General features: G+C 43.6%; 1 protein-coding gene across 2 annotated transcripts in view; it reads left to right on the top strand.

The window, feature by feature from the left end:
• Positions 1-14,558: 14,558 nt before the first annotated feature.
• WASHC1 (WASH complex subunit 1) overlaps positions 14,559-26,887 on the top strand; it is a 58,143-nt gene continuing 45,814 nt past the window's right edge. For both annotated transcript variants that reach the window (XM_035126792.3, XM_088652328.1), the window contains exons 1-2: positions 14,559-14,729; positions 15,536-15,603. The gene's annotated coding sequence lies outside the window, so the exon portion shown is untranslated. The remainder of the gene's footprint in view (positions 14,730-15,535; positions 15,604-26,887) is intronic.

Below are 26,887 nucleotides of genomic sequence, written 5' to 3'. Positions count from 1 at the left end.
CACCTTAACTTTGGCAATGAATGCACAAGGCAGTTGAATAGGCAGCAATACACAAGGACCTGGCTTTGTTTTGTTGGGACATTTGTCAGGATAGCTATAATTACATGTGATTTCCAGCTATCCTCCAAGTAACCAAAGTGGCAAGCACAAGGTACCCCATGAATAAATTTGGAGAATGTTGAACTTGGACCAGGGAGATACAGGTTCAAACCCCAAGTTTGTTATCTTCTTCACTCCCCCCCCCCCACATTGTTGTTTCCTTCCCTTATTTTGGTTTGTTCCCAAACGGTGGTCTGTGGCCTGCCAGTGGTCCATGACATGTCTGTGGATTTGTGGCATAAGTTAGGAGAAGACACATCTATCACATTAAATATTCATATTGAATTTTAATTGCTTCTTTTATTTCTTATGTTGCATTTTATTGTTTTCCACTTTGAATTCTATAATAAAATTCTATAATAAAACACAGTGTGTGAGAAATAAAAGAAGCAATAAAAATACAACCAAAAATTATACATCATCTACCACAGCTCATGGTATTTGCCACAATGGGCGAAAAACCCATTAAGTGGTATGCAATTTACTAGATGTGGGGGAAAGGTTTGGGAATCAATCCACATTTGAAGTAGGTACATCCAATGCATATTTAAAACATATGACTTTCCCCTGGAGAATCATGGGAACCATTGTTTGTTAAGGGTGCTGGCAATTGTAGCTCTATGAGGGCTACAGATCCCAGGATTCTTTGGGGGAATCCATGTGCTTTAAACGTGGGTTGGATGTGCTTTAAATATCAGTGCTGAAATAGACACTTCTTGCTTCACAGCTCAATCTCTACTTTTTTACGTTTATTAGCTCTTGATAGGTTAGTCATGGATTCCAACACATTTTAGATAATGGCCTTTTGTAACTCTGGAAGTTGTATAAGCCAGTGCTTACAGGGTTTAAAGCTGCCTTTTTCTTGTTTTGTACACGATTAAATCATTGAAGGACGGCTCTGACTAGGAAACAACTCTGGGTGCATTTATTTTTTGCTTGTGAATTTCCTGTCTGCTGTGTTTTCTTGCAGAGATCAGCACATGAATACAATACCCATTAACGGGGAGGGGGAGTCATCCAACCATGACAGAAAGAAATATGATAAAGACAAAACACATTTGCAAAAGGAAAAAAAAATGGAAGCCCATCTGAAAGAATATATGCCTCTCTAAATCATGACCAATGAGTGTAATTAGAATAATAAGCGCATCTTATCTATGGCAGAGCTGTTCATCACAAACCCTTCCATAGATAACAAGTTGCTTATTCTTCCTGCCCTCTCCTCATGCGGAGAATCCCAAAAACAAATTTCAGTTTTCTAGCCAAGTTGACGTGGAAATGGCTGCCAAAGGCCGACAGTACAAATCCAATCCATCTCTCAAAGGGAAAGTCATGTTTATCAAATTAAATGAGAGTGAAGAAAGAGGGAGAAAGAGAAACCAGCTTTTGTCTTCTGCTAATAGGATACATAATGCGTATCATAAGCATATAGCCAGGGAGACCAAGAGTGTAAAGAAGATGTTAGTGGTTCTGGCACGCTGAGAGTGTTTTTGCACTTGGCAGTTTATCCCATCCCTGGGTTACTGCTGGGCGTGCTTCTGCCGCTGGAAGCAGCAGGAATGGGAAGACTTTGGACCTCAAAATGTTGCTGGACTCCAGTTCTCATCAGCCCCAGCCAGCATGACAGATGGTGAGAGATGGTGGGGGTTGTAGTTCAACAACATCTGGAGGTCGCAAGGCTTCCCATCCCAGCTTAGGCTTCAATTTTATTAGCAGAGCAGTAACTCAGCGTTAAATTACTTCTGGGATGTATGCAGTATGTGAGTCCTCTATTTCTGTCTCCCCCCTGCACTTTGCAGGTATGTGGGGACTCCCTGGTCCTGAATGGGTTCCTCCCCTCCTGCACAACCCAAAATTGGCTCTGGGGGGTTGAGAGAAGCCCCCCCAAAACACGTTGGGGAGAAGCTGCAATGCTTGCACAGATGGGACATTCACCCTAGGCCGACGCTGAATGCTACCCATAGAACACAGTGATACAGCAAGTTTAATAATTCCCTCTACAATTTCCTTCCATGACAATGAGAATAAATACAGAGATAATAGCTAGTTACAGGTAGGTAGCTGTGTTGGTCTGCCGTGGTCGAAACAAACAAAAAAAAAAATTCCTTCCAGTAGCACCTTAGAGACCAACTAAGTTTGTCACTGGTATGAGCTTTCGTGTGCATGCACACTTCTTCAGAGATATTAACTGTATAAGCTTACCCTATATCGCAGGTTTGTTGTGGGGATTAAATGAAGATGGGGACAACTATGTACACCACATTGAGCTCCTTGGAGAAAAAGCCTCAGGCAATTTCATTCTCTGTGAAATATTTGGAAGCAAATCATATTTATGCAGGGTAGTGTGACAGGGGTGGGGGGAGGAATCAAGCCTGCTTCTAATTTCCTGTCTGAGTGGTGCAAAGATGTCTTTGTTTGAATGACAGCCGAAATTCAGCTGTAAGCAATTTTTTGCAAGCAAGAGCCCACAAGGGAAGAACTGCTTTGGTATGCTAAGCTATGATGGCCTTGATCAATGCCTAGCAAACTGATCAATTGAGCTGAAGCAGTCAACACCCCTTGAATGTCCCAGAAATCTGAGGAAAGCATGGGCAATCTGCTGCCTAGGGGCAAGCTTATTCCACATGCAAAACTAATCCACTAATTGCTTTCACCAAAAAAAAAAAAAGTAGGGGAGAATGTTAGCATGGCTTTGTGACAGTAATTGCACCTAACCACTAGTCATGATATGGGGTGAAAATCCCCTCCCCCAACTTACTATATATACAGGGGCAGTGGGAACAGCCTTTAGAAAATGTATTGTTCTATAAAATTAATGTGTAACGTAATGAACGGACAAGAAGTTAAACTGGGCCACTGTAAGGGATTACAACGCTAGTCAAATTTAAAATCCAAACTAGTAATTAACTTCTTTTCAAGTGACAATCTCCAGGAAGCTTGTAAATTTGTGCATATAGCTCTCTAGGCATGCTAACATTAGTAGGTTAATCATGCTAAGTGCTTCATGGATTTTTGTCCCTAAACAAATATTTCAGGTGAACTATTTTTGGCTATTGGGATTTTTATTTATTTTTAGGTATTTACTTAGCAAATGAAATTAAAATGGCATTCTTCTACAGATTTGTTCACTAAATAAGTTAAATCTAAAGATTCCATTGACATAAGGCAGTAGAACGTCAACTGATCCCCCCGCAAAAAAATCCTGTATCACAGACCTGCAACAGTTTACACCCTTCCAACGCAGCATAATATCTGAAACTGATCAAGCTTATTGTTTTGCAAAAGTTTAGAGGATGAAATGAGGTGGGTTAAAATGAAGTGAGGTGGTGAAGCTACCAAGAGGAAATAATAATCTCTGGGTGTCTATTGCATTCACACATTGCGGAAAGCCAGCCTTCCCCAACCTGTTGCCCTCCATATGTTTTGGATGACAGCTCCTATTATCTCTGACCATGCTCACTCTCACAAGATGTAGTGATGGCCAGCAACCTGGATAGCTTTAAAGGAGAATTAAGCTACCCATGATGGGTATGTTCTCCTTCCACTGTCAAAGGCAGTATGCCTCTGAAGACCAGTTGCTGGGAGTGCTGCTGCATTCAGGTCCTGTTTGTGAAATTCTCATAGGCATCTGGTTGCTGGACTAGATGGTCTTTTGACCTGATCCAGGAGAGTTATTTTTATGTACGGTACTCATAAGACAGCCACAGAGATGGTAACAGTCAAGGTTTTCAAAAAGATTCGATAGTGCAGAAGAGTCCAATGCAGTTCTGTTCTGCTGTTGCCCAGAGTTGTCTGTATAACCTTATTTAAACTCTTCACTTAAAAAAAAGGCAGACTTTTTTATTTGACTGTGTTTCTTTTCTTTTTTTTCTTTTTTCTTTTAAAGCACATTGGCACTTTCTGCACAAGGCTACTTTTGCAGCTGCTTTGTCCTTAATGCTCTTTGACTTTGCTGTCCGAGCCTTATCAATGCCCAGCCCACCTTGCCATTTGCTGAAAAGGTCAAGTTCCAAAGTTCTTTCGCACACACTGCTTCTCATAGAAGGAAGGCAGATGGAAAGAGCTCCAGGGGATTTTGTGCTGGAGAAGAACCACCTTGAATCACACTGCTCGGGAAGGGATGCAGCTTGGCTCCACAAAATATGGGTGACAGTTGTAAGGTAAGCCCCACACCTTGATTGCATGATAAATTATTGGGGACACCTTTTTGTTGGTCAAATGTTTTTAAATGGGTTGATCTAACCGATGGATGTTTTAAATGTTGCGTCCCTATCTCAAATGCACATGCTATAGCACAGCCGTAGCTCTTAAAGATAACATGCTAAGCAATATGACTAAGGGCAGATCCACACCATGCAATTAAAGCACATTTAATGTACACTGAAAGCACATGACTATAGCTTATTTGCAGAATTCATCATGCGAAAGGCTGGACTGAATGAATCCCAAACCGGAATTAAGATTGCCGGAAGAAATATCCACAACCTCAGATATGCTGATGACACAACCTTGATGGCAGAAAGTGAGGAGGAATTAAAGAACCTTTTAATGAGGGTGAAAGAGGAGAAGCTCAACATCAAAAAAACCAACATCATGGCCTCTGGTCCCATCACCTCCTGGCAAATAGAAGGGGAAGAAATGGAGGCAGTGAGAGATTTTACTTTCTCGGGTTCCATGATCACTGCAGATGGTGACAGCAGTCACGAAATTAAAAGACGCCTGCTTCTTGGGAGAAAAGCAATGACAAACCTAGATAGCATCTTAAAAAACAGAAACATCACCTTGCCAACAAAGGTCCGTATAGTTAAAGCTATGGTTTTCCCAGTAGTGATGTATGGAAGTGAGAGCTGGACCATAAAGAAGGCTGATCACCGAAGAATTGATGCTTTTGAATTATGGTGCTGGAGGAGACTCTTGAGAGTCCCATGGACTGCAAGAAGATCAAACCTATCCATTCTGAAGGAAATCAGCCCTGAGTGCTCACTGGAAGGACAGATCCTGAAGCTGAGGCTCCAATACTTTGGCCACCTCATGAGAAGGGAAGACTCCCTGGAAAAGACCCTGATGTTGGGAAAGATTGAGGGCACAAGGAGAAGGGGGCGACAGAGGACCAGATGGTTGGACAGTGTTCTCGAGGCTACGAACATGAGTTTGACCAAGTTGCGGGAGGCAGTGGAAGACAGGAGTGCCTGGCGTGCTCTGGTCCATGCGGTCACGAAGAGTCAGACACGACTAAATGACTGAACAACAATAGCTTTCCCCACAAAAAACTACAATTCCCAACACCCTTAGCAAACATATCCTCTGCCACTGAACTTGATGACCTTGAGTCTTCTTCTTGTTGTTTTTGCTGTTATCATGCAGAAGTTTATAGGCTGAGCCCAGTCCTAGTTCCTTGAGATTCCTTGATGCAAGGATAAAGCTCCAATTCTAAGCTCTAACAAGCTACAGTTCCCAGGATTCCTTGGGAAGAAATCATGTAGCTTTTGATGTACAGCATGCACACAGCCCTAAATCTCAGGTGTGCTGAGCAAGGCCAACCTTGTTCAGGAATTGTGTGGGACTAGTAGACGGTTATCGGGGGTGGGGGGTGGGGGTGGGACTGCCTTTGAAGGAACTTGCTGCTTTCAAGTGTCAGATATTCTAAGATACATGTCCCCATCCACAGCTCTGATTACTCTTTCTTCCCTTCCATTCTAATAAGATAATTTGTTTCTGTATCTTTTTCCTCAAAGCTGAGCTTAAGAAAAGGGCACAACTATAATTTAGCCAAAGTTAAACACCTCTTAAGTCTCAGTCATTTCAGTAAGTGCTTTAAATCCTTCCTGCTGAAATGGATTCATGCCCAGGCTTTATGTATGTCCTTATTTAATGTATTTTTTTATTAAAGATTTCTTGGTTTACAAAAGTATGTGTCCTTTTTTTCAAGTTACATTTTCTACAGGTCAGTTTCATTTGTTGAGACATTAGTCTTTTAAGAGGGCTTCCTTTCCTCTTCAGGGATATCAGAACAGAATCAAAGCTTCTGAAATAACAGTCTTAGCTGATGCATTAATACGATACTACTTCCCATTTTATTACCCCTTGATTTCATTTCCACCTCTGCCTCAGTGCTCCCTCTGATGTGGCTGCAATTGCAGGATACCATCTTCTTCAGAAATTATCAATGCACCTCTGGTGGTGTCATTAGAAGGCATCCTATTTTAGCAGAATGAGCATCCTTGGTTGAATGAGAGAATAGGCTCTTTGCTAAGGAGGAGGGGCAGTACCTCTAATGGGGGTCATGCTCCTTCTGGGGTAGTTTGCCCACCTCTGGTCCCCACCCTGCACTCAGCTCCTACCCGTGGCTCCTAGAAGCTATCTATATGCTGCAGCAGCTACACCCTGGGGACACCTTCGACAGGCCGGCTAAACCAGATGAGGGTAGCCAATGGGTCTCAAACCCTCAGTGAATTAGGGACTGCAAAGACAGATTCTGGGCAATTGAGCAGATGAGGCCAATAGTGGGTCCAGTTTCTGCACATCCTGTAGAGGGAAGTGCAGGACAGGTGAGACTCATCAACCTGGGAAGGTAACCCATCTAGGAACAGGACATTTCTGATCCTAAACCTCCACTGCCTTGCAGGATATCTTCAGGGAGTGGGGAAAGCTAAGGAGTAAACTACACAAATCTGGAGTGGAGTCCCTAAGACGGTTAGATGGCACTTTATGTGCCTCCTTTGAAGGGCAGTCCGGTTCAAGTATAGTTTCAGGAAGGGCAAAGAAGGCTCTTGAAGTTTCCCATTAGCAGTCAGCACCTGAACAGCAAATTGAGCAAACCCACTACAGGCCTGAAATAGCATTTTTGTCCACCCCTCTGACCAATTAGACCCAATCTTCTTCCTTAAAAAAGGATGTACATGATTACTGCTCTAATTTCTCCAATCACTTGCAAAGTTCTTTGCATTCTTTCTTGTATTCACTGGTAATGTTTCTTTATAAACATTTATAAATTGCCATTCCGCTATAAATCACTCGAGGCAATGTGCTGTATGTGAAAACCACTTACAGTTTACAGTTCTTAATTTGTTGTTTTTTAAAAAGAAATCCCAGTAATACTGTACAACAACCTGCAGTGAATGAAAGAGGAGTTGCAATTAAACAATCTCCGTTAGCTACCTTCAAAGGTCTGTTGGACAGACTTTCATTTTTCTAAAACTCAAGATAGACTCACCACTAAAATTATATCTGCCTACAGCCCTTGTTTAGCAATGAAGTAGCAAGGCAGGCTTATTGAGGAAGAGTATTCTGTATCTGTGGTACTAGCATAGAGAAAACAACCCTTCGCAAATATTTGGTTACAGGTGGAATGTGAAGCAGTGCATTTCCCACCCTACAGGAAATCTCCTAAGGCAGGGGTAGCCCTCTGGATGTTGTTGGATTACAACTTCCATCATCTCTGACTGTTGTCTGTACTGGCTTGTAGTCCAACAAAATTTTGAAGGGCACCATGTTGGCTATCCCTGTTAAGGTTTGTATATTTTAAAAAAATGAAATCATAGGGATGGAGGAAAACCCAGTGATCTCCCAATACCTTTTCAAGTGAATGAAATGAGAGATAAATGACATGTTACTCTGTGTTCCAGCAGTTGGGGGTCTGAAAGCCTCCAGTTAACTTTGCTCATGGGACAGTTCTGAAATAGCTGGCATGGATGGGTTAAAACAGGCATTCCCAAACTTCGGCCCTCCATATGTTTTGGACTACAATCCCCATCATCCCTGACCACTGGTCCTGTTAGCTAGGGATCATGGGAGTTGTAGGCCAAAACATCTGGCGGGCTGAGTTTGAGGAAGCCTGCTCTTATGCAACAGACCAGACATCCCCTAACTTCGGCCCTCCAGATGTTTTGGATTACAATTCCCATAATCCCTGACCACTGGTCCTCTTAGCTAGGGATCATGGGAGTTGTAGGCCAAAACACCTGGAGGGCCAAGTTTGAGGAAGCCTGCTCTTATGCAACAGACCCACAGTGGAGCTCTCCATGGTCAAAGGTTGTAATGCTTCTCTATAACAGCTGGTGGAAACCACAGGAGGGGAGTGTGCTCTTGTGCTCAGCTTGCAGGTTTCCCACAGACATTTGGTTGGTCACTGCGAGAACAGGTTGCTGAACTAGATAGGTCACTGGCCTGATCCAGCAGGCTCTTCTTATGTTCTTATATAACCCACATTCCTCCCAAAATTGCATGTAGTAAACCTTCACCCATGACCCAAGCACAAGAGTGCTTTCCAGAAACTAGCATTCAGAAGTATTGAGGCCTCTGACCATGGAGGTAGAGTCATCGTAGCTAGTATTAATTGATAGCCTTATGTTTCATTAGTTTGTCCAATCCTCTTTTAAAGCCATCCCAGTTGGTGACCATACTGTGAGAGTGAGGTCCATTGTTCAGCTATGTGCAGGACATGAAGAAGGACTTTCTTTTATCTGTCCTGAATCTTCATTGAATGTCCATGAGCTTTTGTATTACAAGAGAGGGAGAACAACTCTACTCTGTCCACTTCCTCTGCACCGTGCATAATTCTATGAACTTTTATCATGTCTCTCTCCTTTTCCCAAATGGTGCAACCTTTCCTCATAGGAGAGCTGCTCTATCCCCTTGACCTCCCTGAAGAACAATTCAAGAGGAAAGATGGGACAGCGATACCAGGGGGGAAAGGATGTTAGACCTTGATGCTCAAAGAAAGACCCACTGAGGAACCTGGGCAAGAGTAATATCATTCCTGGCCAGTTTCTCCAGGCTCAGCCTCCTTGGTTCCCACTTGATGGCCATCTATGGCTTAACTCTGCCTTTAGCTCAAACCTTGGAGTCGTTGATGCAACAGGCTGTTCTCTTCTGATGTCCTTCTTCCAAGTCTCCCTACATGTCCTTTGCCATTCTACCAATTGGCACCTCTTCAATGGCAATGCCTCATGACAGCCTTCTGGCGATCTTTTGGCTCCTCCAAAAGAGCCACGCCAGTTCATTGATGATAATTGTATTCTGCCTGCTTCCTTCCTTCCTTGCTCGCTCTCTATCTGTCCCATCTCCAACATCTCAAGTTGAATATTCAAAAGTATTGATTTTCTCCAGGCCACTGACATTTTCAGCGCAATCCAGATTGTTTTATCCCTAGCAGGCTGGCAATGTGGTTGCCACTGCAAAATGATGTCATCTGCGTATTAAGGACACTGTGCACTCAGTTCAGCATTTTTACAGTTTCTGCAGTAACTCAGAGGATTATCCAGAGATGTCATATCAGGGCTAATTCAAATATAATCAGGAACTGGTCACGCCACACTAGACTTTCAATCACCACAGCATTGTATCATAATGCATTTGGCAATGAGCTTCCTCTTAACAATATCACCTATACCCTATAGCTGAAAAGCCAAAGGACACACACAAAATGGTGGGGACCAGTTCTACCATCAGGCAAAGTGAGTCAGCTTCCTCACGTGGCAGATGCTGAGAGCAGGGAGTGACAGCAAGGTGGCAGAAGAGAAAGGTGTTTGTGGCATGTGGTCAACCCTTTGCACTCTAAGCTAGCCTGCTGCTTTGGGAACAATGGAGGGTGTTGTTCCATTACCACTGCAGTGGGGCAGAGACTCAACTGCTAGTCTTCTGAGCTTTGTACACGACTGACTCTCTCTGCCTTTTTCAACCTTAGGTCACCAAATGTTTTTGGACTACAATCAGGGGTCAGCAAACTTTTTCAGTAGGGGGCCGGTCCACTGTCCCTCAGACCTTGTGGGGGGCTGGACTATATTTTGAAAAAATAATAATGAACAAATTCCTATGCCCCACAAATAACCCAGAGATGTGTTTTAAATAAAAGCACACATTCTACTCATGTAAAAACACACTGATTCCCAGACCACCCGCGGGCCGGATTTAGAAGGCGATTGGGCTGGATCCAGCCTTAGTTTGCCTACCCATGGACTACCTCATCCCTAGCTAGCAGACCAGTGGTCAGGGATGATGGGAGTTGTAGTCCAACAATATCTGTGGACCCAAGGTTGAAAAAGGCTGGGGTGGGGAAGAGAGAGGAGGGAGGAAACATTCCACACAGTGCTTCACCTCAGGTGATTGAACCTAGTGGCTGCCTTCAGATATGGATCATAGATTAGTTGGCAGATCATGAGGCTCTTAATCTCAGGGCAAAAAGATTCCTACATTGCAGGGGGTTGGACTAGATGACCCTCAAAGTCCCTTCCAACTCTACAATTCTATGATTAAAGGTAAAGGGACCCCTGACCATTAGGTCCCGTCGTGACCGACTCTGGGGTTGCGGCGCTCATCTTGCATTATTGGCAGAGGGAGCCGGCATACAGCTTCTGGCGAACCAGAGCAGCACACGGAAATGCCGTTTACCTTCCCGCTGTAGCGGTACCTATTTGTTTACTTGCACTTTGACGTGCTTTTGAACTGCTAGCTGGGCAGGAGCTGGGACCGAGCAACGGGAGCTCACCCCGTCACGGGGATTCGAACCGCCAACCTTCTGATTGGCAAGCCCTAGGCTCTGTGGTTTAACCCACAGCGCCACCCGCATCCCTAATTCTATGATTAGGCACCCACAGTTCTTACCAATAATTTTCAGGCCGTTGTGGCCTGGGGCCACCTAGCAAGTTCATGGCAGAGGTGAGATTTTAATGAAGTACTTTCTGGTTCAGCTTGCCTGCTGTGCTAAATAATTTCTAGGATCTCATCGTACACGTAAACACTACAGCCTCAGTTCATTGACTCTAGTACAATCAGGCAATTAGATATGTTACTGGTAGACCTTGATGGTACAGTGTTAATTCCCCCCCAGCCTGTTTTTTTGTTTTTGTTTTTGTTTTAAATTGAAATATCCCGACCTGCCTCATTCTGGGGTTTCTTTCTATCTCACCACCGGCTTCCTTTCCATTCTCAGCAGGGTCCTGTGGTCTTGACAGCTGCCAGTTCCCCCCGTTCTCTTAACACTGGGTTTTCTGAATTGGATTGAATTGGATTTTTATCTGAAGTAATTGTGAAGCACTTGAAGAGCTTTCCATCAGCCACAGAATAAATAAAAATGGATTGGAATAGATTGGATTACTGCCGCTTCATGCGCTCCCTTCTTTCTGGTTCTGACAGGCTCCTACACCCACACATGTGCTCCGTGCTCAGTTGCTTACAGCTTCTTGTCTCGCGGGCCTGGACAACACACACAGCAGGATGAGGTGGCGGAATGAACTGAAGCTTTTATTTGGCTTATGATTGCGTTTTTGAATGCTCTCCTGGGTTATAGAGCCCTCCAAGAATAGAAAAGGAGGAGGATGGATGAACAGTAAGGGAAGTTCTTGTGCCACCACATGATATCCTGAACTTGCAGGGCTAGTTGTGAGGACGTTCCACCTCATAAGGATCCACCTTAGCCTCACAACACCTGTCCAAGCATGTAGAAGCCAACCCCTTTGCTACATCGCCTTCCCCTACACCTGACTAAACTACCCTCCTTTTACACCTCACCCACCCCTCCCCTCTCCCCTCTCAGCTTGCCCCCAACATCTCTGTGAAACACCTCTCCCCACTTCAGTTAAAAAGCTTGCCTGGGCTACTTGCCACCCTGTCGTCATGTAGACTGCAGCATGATGGCAGCCTTACATCTCTCTCTCTGTGTGTAAGTATATTATATACATAAGTATATAGTAAAATTGCCTTCAATTACTCTTTGCTCACCACACCAGCCTTCCAAGTTCATGTCCCACCATTATATTATTTATTTATTTATTTATTTATTATTATTATTATTATTATTATTATTATTATTATTATTATTATTATTATTAAAACACCACTGTTAGATCACTCATGGGAGAGCTGAGAATCACTTTTTTAAAAAGATCCCCCTATCTGCAATTGAATCAGTCAAGAAACTCAGCCAGTGTTCATTTATTTCAAATGCACTTTAATTGCTTGGAATCACAAAGGAGTTCCGGAGGGAGGAAAGAGCAAGCACATGAATGTGAGTCACTACTTTCCAGCGACTTCCTTTATTTCTTCTCTCTCTCTCTCTCTCTCTCTCTCTCCCATTCAAAATCAGTAGTACACAGAAGCGGGAAGACAAAAGGAAAGGAAGGCAAAGGAGATACTGTGCTTCAAGCTGCAGGCCCCCAGAACGAATAGGAAACGATGCATTTGAGAAAAGATGGGTTCTGGGAATGCCAGCACACCTACCTGCTCAAACTGCAGCAATTTACACCCACGTTGAACATTCCTTTCTTACTGCTGGCATTACCACTTCAATGGAGAACAAAACTATTCCTGTTTCTCTCTGTTTTATCCCAGGCTGCAAAGAAAAGTTTTGTCTAGCTGGTATTTCCCTGCATCAAGTTGGGCCGGCGTTACCCACAAAAGCCTTTCTCCCCAGGACAGTAGCCACACATACCCCTGAATTGCTTTTATTTTATGTACCGGTATGTAAAAACATTCATATACAGCTCTCCTTCCTGTTAGGTTTTCTGGGTGGTGTACAACCAATTAGGTTGCAATACAATAAAGCAATAGTAAAAGAGACCGCTGTGATGGACCATATACTAAGGGCTGCTGCCCCTGCTCGTTCCACTTGCCTGGGTGGAATGTGTCATTGAACTGTGATATTACTTGTTTACATTACAGTAATTAATGATAGTGTCTCCAACTTGCCTGGGTGGAGAGAGAGGTGCGTGGAAATCTCTTTTACGTAGCTGGAATGCAGCACTGTGCATAAGTAAGAATCACATTCATTGCTCTATGGCTATGCCCTGCTACCTCTGATCCCAACCACCATTGTCACATGGTTTCCAAAATGTTCCTCATGTGGGAATCACCACTGCATTATGGGTTTAATGTTGAGTATAAAAATAAGGCTAGCTGTCAGAATACCAAGACAGGAGAGATCATATTGATCAACAAGTGCTGTATATCCACTTTCATCAAAAAGTGATGTCACCATACAGTGGTGCCTCGCTAGACGAATGCCCTGTAAGACGAATTTTTTGCTTAACAAAGTGATTTTTCGAGCGGAGGTTGCCTCGCTAGACGAATTCGTTTTGTGAAAAATTCGTCTAGCGAATTGCGGTTTCCCATAGGAATGCATTGAAATTCAATTAATGCATTCCCAGGTGGCGCTGTGGTTAAACCACTGAGCCTAGGGCTTGCTGATCAGAAGGTCGGCGGTTCGAATCCCTGCGATGGGGTGAGCTCCCGTTGCTCGGTCCCAGCTCCTGCCAACCGAGCAGTTCGAAAGCACATCAAAATGCAAGTAGATAAATAGGAACCGCTATAGCGGGAAGGTAAACGGTGTTTCCATGTGTTGCTCTGGTTTGCCAGAAGCGGCTTTGTCATGCTGGCCACATGACCTGGAGGCTATACGCCGGCTCCCTCGGCCAATAATGCGAGATGAGCGCGCAACCCCAGAGTCGGTCACGACTGGACCTAATGGTCAGGGGTCCCTTTACCTTTATGGGCAAAATAATAATAATAATTTCAATGCATTCCTATGGGATTCGCTAGATGAATTTTTCGCAAAACGAATTGACTCACAGAACGAATTAAATTCGTCTTGCGAGGCACTACTGTACTTGTTTTGTGGACACAACTAATCACCTGTTGCATTTTTGCTTGCACTACAGCTGCTAAGAACAACAGTGTCAAATTTCTTGCAACATAAAGAACAAAAGGCTAGTACTTATATCGTATTAAATGAAAGACCCTGATGCTGGGAAAGATTGAGGGCACTAGGAGAAGGGGACAACAGAGGATGAGATGGTTGGACAGTGTTCTTGAAGCTACGAACATGAGTTTGACCAAACTGCGGGAGGCAGTGGAAGACAGGAGTACCTGCTGTGCTCTGGTCCATGGGGTCACAAAGATTCATCGGACACGACCAAACAACAACAAAGTGTTTGTGAATCAGATGCATAAAATGTTACCCTTAGTTGGCATATAACCTACACAAGGAGATATTGATATTGATAGGGGTTGGGTTACGAAATGTACCCCCTGCATCTTTGGAACCCTTCTACCTACATTTTTTCCCTCTGTATTGTGTGTGTGAGAGAGTGTGAGTGTGTGTGTGAGAGAGATCTACTAACTTTCCATAGTTCAAGCCATGCCCAAGGCGGCTTGGAATACGGTATGAAAAAAGTGCATAATTCAAACATAGCAAAAGTAGCCATAAACATCAAAACATAAAAATACACAATTTTCATATAAATCATAAAACCTAAAACAAATGCAAACAAAATTAATACCGATAACAGCAACAATTCCCACCCCGGCCGCAACAGCCCCCCCCCCTAAATTACCCCAGCCCAAGAGTCTCCCTCCCTGAAAACAGGTTCCACGCAGATCGCAGCAAGAGGATGCAGAAGCCGAGTTCGAGAGATCAGGTCTTTTGGGACCTCCGATGATCCGTAGGCACGCGGAGCCTTGGCAACGGCGGGCGGAAGCAAGAGCCGCCGGAGCCGGTGAAGAAGCCGAGAGCCCTTGTTGGGGCGGAAGTGAGTATAAGGTGTGGGCGGAAGTCCCGCGACGTGCTGTTTCCTCGCTGCGTCCCTCACCTCCTCGGTTGCTAGGAGCGGGGCGGCCTGCCTCGAGTCTCCGTGCAGGTGAGAAGCCGGGAGGGTCCCTCGCAAGGCTCGCCCACCTGGGCCCGAGCTCAAACGGGGCGACGGCTCCGCGGCCTCGCCCGTTCGCCTCTCTCTCTCTCTCTAGGGCGGCGAGCGAGGGCCTCTCGTAGGGCAGGAGCCGCCGCTTGAGGTCTGGTTCGAAGGCAGCAGAGGGGTCGGCTGCTCGTATAGGGTAGCTGCCTTTGAGGAAGGTTTGGATGCGAATGGCCGGAAAGGGGAGAGGACTATTGGGGAAAGGAATCCGCGTGCCCTTAATTTACCACGTCAAGCCACTTTTAATCCGTGTTTTATGAAGAATAGTTTCCCAGTGTCCGTCGCTCGAAAAGACAGAATTCCAGCCTCCCTCTCCTCACCTGCAATGCATTACAGAGTGATTTTCTCTCTCTCTCACACACACACACACACACACCCTCGGGTGTCTTGAGGAAATAGGGCTGTGCTGTTGTTTTTAACAACAGTGTTTTTCCTATAAACCGGCAGCCTTCTGCAACGTTTTGTCCCATGTTGTTGTTGTTGTTGTTGTTTGTTTATTAGATTCTATAGAGTCGGACACAACTAAACAACAACAACATCATACCCCCCCCCTTCATCTGAGGATCACAGGGCGGTTTACAATCTTCTTTGTCACCATATCTCTACACTACAAACTGGTTCAGTAATTTTCTCCCCACCACCTGAGGAATCCTTGACAACAGTAGTTCTGTGATGGAGCGAGAGCTATGTCTTTTTATTTTATTTTAATGATTCATTTCACCTATAGCTTGCTTTTCTTTTGTGTCATGCAGGTGGGGGAGCTGTGGGGCCCTCCAGATGTTTCTTCCATCATCCCTGAACATTGGTTGTGTTGGCTGAGGTAAGTAGAAGTTAGGAGTCCAGCAGCATCCAGAGGGTCACGTGTTCCCCATCCTTCTATAACGTATTTGGGGCTTCCCTACAATATCACCTGCTGACTGGCCCCAGTTCAGCTTACGCTACAATCCTCTTCACACCTATCTGGAATTATGCACCTTTGAACTCAGTGGGATGTGGTTCTGAGTAGTCTAAGTTAGTGCTGTGGTGTCATTGCAAATGAGGTTAATGTGATTTTAGAACCATTGTTTTAAAGTTATGGGAAGCAATAGTTCCACTTTGTTTCTGCACAAGCTTAACTCCATCTGGAGTTCTGGGACCAGGGTTTTTGGCACCACACTGTAAGAAGGAGTTGCACACTAGAAATGGTTCAGAGGAGGGCCTGCAGTGCTCATTAGCATGGAGAAGAAGCATGAGGAAAAATTGAAGGAACTGGATAGGTTTAGCAAGAAGATAGTGAAGGGGCTGATAGTATACTTCAAGGGCCTGGAGGATTGTCATGTAGAAGAAGGTAAGGACTTGTGCTTCCTCAGAGGGCAGTGCTAGGTCAAGTTTCAGAGGGAATAGTTTTACAGTATTGAACTTGATGTTAAAATCAATTTGGCAATGGAACAATTCAGAGTATTGGGGGCTCTTGCTTACTGGAAGTAGGTCAAACTGTGTGTTGGGAGCACCCTATTTGGATTTCTTGTATCAAACAGGCGCACTGAATGGTCTATATAAACTGGATGGTCTATATCATTCTATAATCTATTTGTATGATTGTGCTGTTAGCTTCAGCAAGCCTGAGATAAAATATGGATAACATTTATACACACATGAAATTGCAGTGGAGAATTTTAAACATGCCTTTTTGGAATTGATTGGAAAAGCCTCAAGCAGATTCTATGTTACAGGTGAAAACTAATACAGCTGTTGAGACTTTCACAGTCAAGAACTATAGTACCTAGGATTACTGAGTGAGGAAAGTTCATTTTAACTTGTCTTAAGGTAAAGGTAAAGGGACCCCTGACCATTAGGTCCAGTCGTGACTGACTCTGGGGTTGCGCGCTCATCTCGCATTATTGGCCGAGGGAGCCGGCGTATAGCTTCCAGGTCATGTGGCCAGCATGACAAAGCCGCTTCTGGCAAACCAGAGCAGCACAAGGAAACGCCGTTTACCTTCCCGCTGTAGCAGTTCCTATTTATCTACTTGCATTTTGACATGCTTTCGAACTGCTAGGTTGGCAGGAGCTGGGACCAAGCAACGGGAGCTCACCCCGTCACAGGGATTCGAACCGCCGACCTTCTGATCAGCAAGTCCTAGGCTCAGTGGTTTAACCACAGCGCCACCTGTCTTAGTGCTAGCGTAATAACATGGTATTTGGATGTAATGTTAAACCAGGCATCCCCAAACTGCGGCCCTCCAGATGTTTTGGCCTACAACTCCCATGATCCCTAGCTAACAGGACCAGTGGTCAGGGAAGATGGGAATTGTAGTCCAAAACATCTGGAGGGCCGAAGTTTGGGGGTGCCTGTGTTAAACCATAGTGTAGTGCTACACAAATGAGCCTTAAGTTCATGCTCATAGCTGTGCTCTGGTGCAGAAGCAAGGAAATCAGAAGCATCTGTTTCTGTTTTCAACTAGCCTCAATTTGTCAAAGGATATTTTCTGATCTTGGATTGTTTTGGAAAAGCAGTGGTTAAAATAACTACAGTTTGTCCCAGTTCAGGCGAAATGATAACCTGTGGTTAGAGAACTGGATGCTTCCATTCTTCTTCTTTTTTGTGTTGGGGTGGGGGAGGTGTGCATGAGTCTCAGGACCATAAACTGTGGTTTAGTGTTACATCCAAACGCAGCTACAGAAGCTGCCACGTGAAATAACAGAGAACACTCTGCTGTGCTTGCCCACTTTGATAGCAGTCTCTGAAGTCTCCACCAAGTACCAACTTTTGTTGACTGAGATCCTGAGACGTCAGAGACAACTTTTAGACTTTCTGCGTGCAAAGCATGTTCTTTGTCAATGAGCAGTGGCTCTCCAATATTGCATTGGCATAAATGCTGGGTGGCTGACCTTTCCAAAAAAAGCCTGGATAAGCTTGGACTCGGCAGACATTGGCAGTTGCTTAAATTTATTTTGATTTTGTTAGATAGGTTTTCTTCACTATGGTACTTTTAAAGAGGGCGTTTTGTGTATTTGGAAAAGTTGTCAAGACACTGAGGTGCATCTCCTAGAGTTCACACTCCTACTAAATGTGGCATGAGCACCTTCCCTGGGTCCCTCTCTCATCTTGTTTCTGTATGGCTTCTTGCTCTCATCTAACATTCATGGTTCCAATTGGGCTGCATTTTGTTCCCAGGCCTAAATGCCCTCACTTCTAGCTTAGAGGAATAGTTGCCTAAGCCACAGAAAGAGGATTTAATGTATTTGTGTGCAAAGCCATGTTGTCAGCAGTTGTACGGAGTCAGAAATCCACATATTAACCATTGAAGTTGTCCATAATTATTTTCTTACAAGATAAAGGCAGTCTGTGAAGTAAATACCATGTGTACTGTCATTTAGCGCGGCAGCAAAATTATCACATGTGTTTTGAAAGGGATTTTCTTTGTTGCATAAATGCAGTCCTTTTGAGAAGGACTCCGGCTGGCTTATTTAGTAGATAATCATGATTAGCTGAGGTGCTAGTTATTTGCCCCAAGGTACGTTAACTGAAAACAGATAACCTGCAGAAAGAATGGAAATCATTTATTGAGTATATACAAAATTATTGTAAACAAATTAAGACGTTAGCAGGCTTAATATAAAAACGTGCAGCAGTGGAAAATAAATGTATATGGAACATAAGGGATAAATAATAAGTTGGTTTAATTTGGAAATGCAGTAAAATATTATACAAACAAGGAGCCACAGAAAGAGGGGGAGGGGAGTCAAAATAAGATATATATGATAAATTGTTTGCTTTTCAAGTTTTTTTTGATGTTGTAAAACTAATTTTGTAAAAATAAAATAATCCCCTTCATGGATCAATGCCTTGTCGTGGCGAAGGGGCTTGAATAACTCAGAGAAGCTATGAGCTATGCCATGCAGGGCCACCCAAGATGGACAGGTCATAGTGGAGAGTTTTGACTAAACGTGATCCACCTGGAGAAGGAACTGGCAAGCCACTCCAGTATCCCTGCCAAGAAAACTCCATGGACAAAGACAACAGGCATATAAAAGTTATGACGCTGGAAGATGAGCCCCTCAGGTCGGAAGGCGTCCAACATGCTACTGAGGAAGAGCGGAGGACAAGTACAAGTAGATTCAGAGCTGATGAAGCGGCTGGGCCAAAGCCGAAAGGACGCTCAGTTGCGGATATGCCTGGAAGCGAAAGGAAAGTCCGATGCTGTAAAGAAAAATATTGCATAGGAACCTGGAATGTAAGAACCATGAGTGGAGGTAAGCTGGATGTGGTCAAAAATGAGATGACAAGAATAAATATCGACATCCTGGGCATCAGTGAACTAAAATGGAAGGGAATGGGCGAATTCAGTTCGGATGACTATCATATCTACTACTGTGGGCAAGAATCCTGTAGCAGAAATGGAGTGGCCCTCATAGTCAACAAAAGAGTGGCAAAAGCTGTAATGGGATGCAATCTCAAAAATGACAGAATGATCTCGATACGAATCCAAGGCAGACCTTTTAACATCACAGTAATCCAAGTTTATGCACCAACTACCGGTGCTGAAGAAAATGAAATTGACCAATTCTATGAAGACCTACAACACCTTCTAGAAATGACACCAAAGAAGGATGTTCTTCTCATTACAGGGGACTGGAATGCTAAAGTAGGGAATCAAGAGATAAAAGGAACAACTGGCAAGTTTGGCCTTGGAGTTCAAAATGAAGCAGGGCAAAGGCTAATAGAGTTCTGTCAAGAGAACAAGCTGGTCATCACAAACACTCTATTCCAACAACACAAGAGACGACTCTACACATGGATATCACCAAATGGACAGCATCGAAATCAGATTGATTATATTCTCTGCAGCCAAAGATGGAGAAGCTCTATACAGTCAGCAAAAACAAAACCTGGAGCTGACTGTAACTCAGATCATCAGCTTCTTATAGCAAAATTCCAGCTTAAACTGAAGAAAGTAGGAAAAACCACTGGGCCAGTAAGATACAATCTGAATCAAATCCCTTATGAATACACAGTGGAAGTGAGGAACAGGTTTAAGGATTTAGATTTGGTGGACAGAGTGCCTGAAGAACTATGGATGGAGGCTCGTAACATTATACAGGAGGCAGCAATGAAAACCATCCCAAGGAAAAGGAAATGCAAGAAAGCAAAATGGCTGTCCAACGAGGCCTTACAAATAGCGGAGGAGAGGAGGCAAGCAAAATGCAAGGGAGATAGGGAAAGATACAGGAAACTGAATGCAGATTTCCAAAAAACAGCAAGGAGAGACAAGAGGGTCTTCTTAAATGAGCAATGCAAAGAAATAGAGGAAAACAATAGAATGGGGAAAACCAGAGATCTGTTCAAGAAAATTGGAGATATGAAAGGAACATTTCGTACAAAGATTACCATAATCAAGGACAAAAGTGGTAAGGACCTAACAGAAGCAGAAGACATCAAGAAGAGGTGGCAAGAATACACAGAGGAATTATACCAGAAAGATATGGAGGTCTCGTACACCTCAGGTAGTGTGGTTGCTGACCTTGAGCCAGACATCTTGGAGAGTGAAGTCAAATGGGCCTTAGAAAGCATTGCTAATAACAAGGCCAGTGGAAGTGATGATATTCCAGCTGAACTGTTTAAAATTTTAAAAGATGATGCTGTTAAGGTGCTACACCCAATATGCCAGCAAGTTTGGAAAACTCAGCAATGGCCAGAGGATTGGAGAAGATCAGTCTACATCCCGATTCCAAAGAAGGGCAGTGCCAAAGAATGCTCCAACTACCGCACAATTGCCCTCATTTCACACGCTAGCAAGGTTATGCTTAAAATTCTACAAGGCAGGCTTAGGCAGTATGTGGACCGAGAACTCCCAGAAGTGCAAGCTGGATTTCGAAGGGGCAGAGGAACCAGAGACCAAATAGCAAACATGCGCTGGATTATGGAGAAAGCTAGAGAGTTCCAGAAAAACGTCTACTTCTGCTTCATTGACTATGCAAAAGCCTTTGACTGTGTCGACCACAGCAAACTATGGCAAGTTCTTAAAGAAATGGGAGTGCCTGATCACCTCATCTGTCTCCTGAGAAATCTCTATGTGGGACAAGAAGCTACAGTTAGAACTGGATATGGAACAACTGATTGGTTCAAAATTGGGAAAGGAGTACGACAAGGTTGTATATTGTCTCCCTGCTTATTTAACTTATATGCAGAATTCATCATGCGAAAGGCTGGACTAGATGAATCCCAAGCCGGAATTAAGATTGCTGGAAGAAATATCAACAACCTCAGATATGCAGATGACACAACCTTGATGGCAGAAAGTGAGGAGGAATTAAAGAACCTTTTAATGAGGGTGAAAGAGGAGAGCGCAAAATATGGTCTGAAGCTCAACATCAAAAAAACCAAGATCATGGCCACTGGTCCCATCACCTCCTGGCAAATAGAAGGGGAAGAAATGGAGGCAGTGAGAGATTTTACTTTCTTGGGCTCCTTGATCACTGCAGATGGTGACAGCAGTCACGAAATTAAAAGACGCCTGCTTCTTGGGAGAAAAGCAATGACAAACCTAGACAGCATCTTAAAAAGCAGAGACATCACCTTGCCGACAAAGGTCCGTATAGTTAAAGCTATGGTTTTCCCAGTAGTGATGTATGGAAGTGAGAGTTGGACCATAAAGAAGGCTGATCGCCGAAGAATTGATGCTTTTGAATTATGGTGCTGGAGGAGACTCTTGAGAGTCCCATGGACTGCAAGAAGATCAAACCAATCCATTCTTAAGGAAATCAGCCCTGAGTGCTCCCTGGAAGGACAGATCGTGAAGCTGAGGCTCCAATACTTTGGCCACCTCATGAGAAGAGAAGAATCCTTGGAAAAGACCCTGATGTTGGGAAAGATTGAGGGCACTAGGAGAAGGGGACGACAGAGGACAAGATGGTTGGACAGTGTTCTCGAAGCTACGAACATGAGTTTGACCAAACTGCGGGAGGCAGTGCAAGACAGGAGTGCCTGGCGTGCTCTGGTCCATGGGGTCACGAAGAGTCGGACACGACTAAACGACTAAACAACAACAACAACAACAAATGATAAATTGTTTGCTTTTCAAGTTTTTTTTGATGTTGTAAAACTAATTTTGTAAAAATAAAATAAAAAGGAAAACAGATAACCTGCACACAGGGTTTGAGTGCATTTTAAAGCCTATCTCTTACAATTCAGCAAAGGGTTTACAGAGCCTGACTCCAGTCTGAAGATTCTAACTTGTCCATTCATTTCAGTGGGTTTTCTCTATGATTTAGTCACATACCACCCACTGTATAGATACCTACGCACTGAAATTATTATTTCATGCATCTGACAAATGATTCGCCTCTAAACTTTCACCTTTTAATCTCTACATCTTCCCTCTACACCAGACAATGCAATATAATTGCAACTGTTGTTAACATTGAACAAGTTATATTTTATTTTTAAATATTAATGTAGGTTTATATAAGCAACGGAGCTTAAGCATGACCTGTAGGGGCTGATGGAGCAAATGAACGAGCCTCTGTCCAAAGTGAGCTGCACATTGGTGACTGTGGGTTGTCTTGTGGGGAGGGTGTTGGATGAGCAATCTAGAAACATGTCAAAATATTACCAATGGATTGTGATCTGCATTTTGAGCAGCACTTTCACATTCTGCAAGAATATTTCTCTTCTGCATTATGCTAACATGACTGCCCCCTTGGAATATATTTTTTCTCATTTGTTTTTGTTGGGCTGACTCAAGGGGTGGACTAGGGGGATAGGTGCAAGCCATTCAGAATGCAGCTTTCAGAAGAAAGCTGTGGGGAGTATGTTGCTCAGTCTTAATTGATGCATCTGGTAATAAAAATATTGCAGACTGTTAACTTTTGTACATGTAAAGACAGCAACCATTTTAGGCATGTCCAATTGATGCACAATTGCTGATGCATGGGTCCTTTTTGACCCAGAATAGGGCAGAACGGGTGTAATGGGGGCTGGGCAGAACAGGGCTAGGGTGAGGCATGCTTATGCGTGCTCTACTAACACGCACGGGGGCCGGGAACACAACCCCCACACAAAATAGTTACCACCTGTAATTCCAAAGTTGACAATACATGTTGTCATGTACATTTTAGATATGCAAACTGTTGTGGGGTACTTATTCTTAGAGAATCCTGTGGGAGAGACTGTAGCTGTTCTCATTTTAGAGGTACGGAAACTCAAGCTGAATCATGATGGCTTGCCTTAAAGCTACCCAATGAGTCAGTGGCTCAGATAAGAATTGAACCTGGTCTCTTGCATCTTAGTTCTGTAGTGGGTGACACCAGCTGTTAAACTCTAGTCTGAATTTACTATTTAGTGCTCAGAATGCTTCATGGTACCATATCTTGGTTATTCCACGGCCCTGTAAACCAATTCATATTCTTTTTTTTACCATATTATAGATAATAGGGCTGCTGTGGAGAGATGTTGGCTTACCTCAGAAAACTATGGTTGAGCAAAAATCTGGGACATTTTATATAAGAATAGTCTTCCTCTGTGGCTCTTTTCTCAAATTATCATTTGGTTTCCTCATCAATATTAATGTTACTGTTCTGTTATACCTGCAACATATATATTGCCTTACCCAGGTTTGGGGCATCATAGTTGTTTTATTATATTTTGTTACCTTCTTGCTTTGGAGGATTGTACTTGTTGTCTCCACAGTAATTCTTTTAAAAATTAATAAAGATCATGACAAGAAGAAGAACCACCTTCATAGATTAGCCTAAAGCCTTATCTATGAATATATTCTGTTTCCCACAGTGGCTAACCAGATATTTGTGGGAAGCCCATTGACAGAACATGAGGGAAATACTTCCTCCCTCCTGTTCTTCTTCCCCAGTAGCTGGTACTGAGGTGCCTACTGTCTTTATGAGACATACAGTCTGATTCACAGCTCAGTCTGTTAACCATTAGAGCAGGAATGGGAAATCTCTGGCCCACCAGATGTTGTTGGATTACGGTTCCTATTGCAGCTGATTATTGGCCATGGGATTTTGAGTAGAAGACCATCTGGAGGGCCACAGGTTGCCCATCCTTGGAGAAGACTAAGCCACTTGAAATAACGTTACTAATCACTGATGACACTAAATCTGCATTTTGATTTGCAAACACTGGGGGTCTCAGTCAACCCCGCCTCTACTCTCTCATCACTAATGTTTATAAAATGAATACAGGCGCTGCTATGATGAATGCCTTTGTTGTGATCAAAATTCTCCACTGCCTAAAGTAAAATAATAAAAAAAGAAATGACTCGGTGAACTGTTAATAGCATTTGCAGTGGTGTTAATTTTGTGCTCAGAGGGAGATTGCTGGAAGGCAGAAGTGCTGTGGAAAATGCTGTTACAAAGCCCACATCAGCAGAGGTGGACACAGCATGCTGACCCGTAGATCTGTGTTGAGATTTTTTTTAATGTATGTGGAACTCTGAGAGGCTGAACAATACCCTGAAGAGGCAAGTTTAATATTGCATCTTCAGAGTCCTTGAGCGGAGGGGTTCTGTTACTGGTAAAATAAAATAAAAATGTGGTCTCCAGATCTTTTTGGCAACTTGGCTGTGACTGCTACTTCTTTCTTTATTGAGGTAGATTTCACTATAATAGCTGTCCTTGCAAAATGAGACAGTCTACACAATGGCCACTACAGTGGTACCTCGCTAGACGAATGCCTCACAAGACGAAAAACTCGCAAAACGAAAGCATTTTGCGATTTCAATGGAGACTTGCAAGATGAAGTTTCCTATGGCACGCTTTGCAAGACGATTTTTTTCATCCCATAGGGTGCCTTGCAAGACGATTCCCCCCCCCCCCCCGGTCTTGCGAGGCACCCTATGGGAAACCGCACTTCACTGCGTTCCTATGGGAGCCACTTCGCAAAACGAATTTTTCGCTATACGAAGCGACTCGTGGGATGAATTAAATTCATCTAGCGAGGCACCACTGTATCAACATTTCTACTATATTCTACTAATACTAAACTCTGAGTGCCAATCCTTGAAAAAGAGGAGTTAACATCAGACTCGGGGAAACCTGGGGTTTACAGCACTACAAAAATGTTTTGATAAAGAAAAATACGTTGTAAAATCACCTTCCAAACTGCTCAGTGTCTCTGGAATGATGGGTAACTCTGAGGTGGGGTGGGGTAACACATAAAACCTGGGAGGAAATGCAGTAGAATATCCTGGCTAGAACCTTGCAGTGGAGCACTCCATGTGGCAACATTTTTTTTCCTGCTCTCCGTAGCACAAAGTTTCTCAAGTGTTTTTGCCAGCCCTCCATTCACAGGCCAGACTGACCCTCTGCATGCTCCTTATCCAACCACGGACAGTGTGACAACTGGCCTTTCTGTACAATCTCCTGTTGCCGCTGTGGCTTCAGCTAGGCTTCAGTTAGCTATGAGATGTGTGAAAAAGCACATGAAAGGTTTGCTGTGCATTTATTGTAATCCTTAGATGAGCAGGCTTGTGAGACGAGCTGCAAACTCACCAAGGAGTTGGCAGGCCTCATGGTCCACTCTAGACCCTGCTCACTTGTCTTAGTGACTTGGCCACTGTCATCAGCCACAACCTGCTAGAATGAGGACCAGAGGTTGACAGGACTTTTCTCCTCATGGCAAACCTTACAGGACAAATCAGAATAACTTATGAGACAAGCACTTTGGGAACCTATTTCCTTGCTTGTCTGCCTGCATTTTTTGGTGTCCATAAAATGCAAACTCCTGTTTCTAAGCTCTATTGCCTGCACTAATTTGCTCCTGTTGCCTTATTTACATTGATTACTTTGGCTCCTTTGGTTGCTTTATACTTGCTGGCCGATTTCCCTGTAGTTACATCAGATCTGTTCTGCTCTGCTGCTGTTCCATTGCCTTTGGCAAGTTTGCAATTGTGGCTGACTTGTTGCTGCTGAGCGTAACTTTCCCCCTGCTTCTGTAGGTCCACAGAATACAGTGGTACCTCGGTTTACGAACTTAATTAGTTCTGGAAGTCCGTTCTTAAACCAAGGCGCACTTTCACTACTGAGGCCTCCCACTGCCAGTGCCCTTCCATCGTTCGCTAACCGGAACACCTACTTCCAGTTTTGTGGGGTTCGTTCACTGAATTGTTCATTAACAGGGCTGTTCGTAGACCGAGGTACCACTGTATATCGGAAGTGTTTTCTCTCCCACACCAAGTTTTTGGGTCCCAGTTCTCTCTTTCCCCTCCTATCTTAGAAATACAGCTACTTTTTCATTTGCAGATACCCACTGGTTACTTAAATATAACTTTAGTAAGCATGTGAGTCATAAACTATGGGACAATAGTTTGAAAAAATCTGGGTGTAATATGCATCTATTCTGTTTCTTTTCCTATCCACCCACAACTTTGGGGACCCTGGTGGGCTTCTCTCTTACATTGGTCCACTGTATTTACAGCTTTGTAAATCTTGTTTGTCCCTTGCATGGGGTCTTAACAAGTGTGATATCTCTGCTATTCAACTATTTAATTATCCCACCTGGTTCCTTTAAAAACATTTTTCCTAGTCTACAGTTGAAATATTAGTGGAACTAGACTTCTTTTTTTTACACTAATGGTATTGGTTTTGTAGCCTCCTTTTTTTTCTCCTCTGACCATGCCCACTTAGCACCTATTCCTTTTTTAAAAAAGATAATTTTAACCTCTAAACATTATAATTGGTACCTACCACTAAACCTTATGACTGTCTGCAAAGAGAATATTCTCAGGAGTGGCCTATTAATAAGTACTAGCAAAAGAACTGCTGCTGGGATGCTTATATAAAGGACAAATTAATACATAGCGGATAATGTCCTCTTTCCCAATGAGCCCCCAAGTGCAGAAACTTTGATCAAAAGGTGTGTTAGGGGATATCCCCTCCAGAAAGGCAATGTATATATACCAAGTGCAAGGCTATTAATTTCCTTAAAGGTAGAATGGTAAGGGCTATAAAACTTTTGGCCTGGAGAAATAATGTCCTTTTCAACTGGGAGAAAGCCACAATAGCCTGGTATGCACATTAACACTAAGCCAGAGCTTATTTGATCATGTTGCAAACCAAGTCCAGCCGACTAACTACGGTTTGTTTCAGCTAACAAGCCATGATGTG

Source organism: Zootoca vivipara, chromosome 9 (assembly GCF_965207765.1).
Source record: "Zootoca vivipara chromosome 9, rZooViv2.hap1.1, whole genome shotgun sequence".
Taxonomy (NCBI): Eukaryota; Metazoa; Chordata; class Lepidosauria; order Squamata; family Lacertidae; genus Zootoca; species Zootoca vivipara.
The sequence above is the reverse complement of the archived record's forward strand: the minus strand, read 5'-3'. Positions and strand labels throughout refer to the sequence as shown.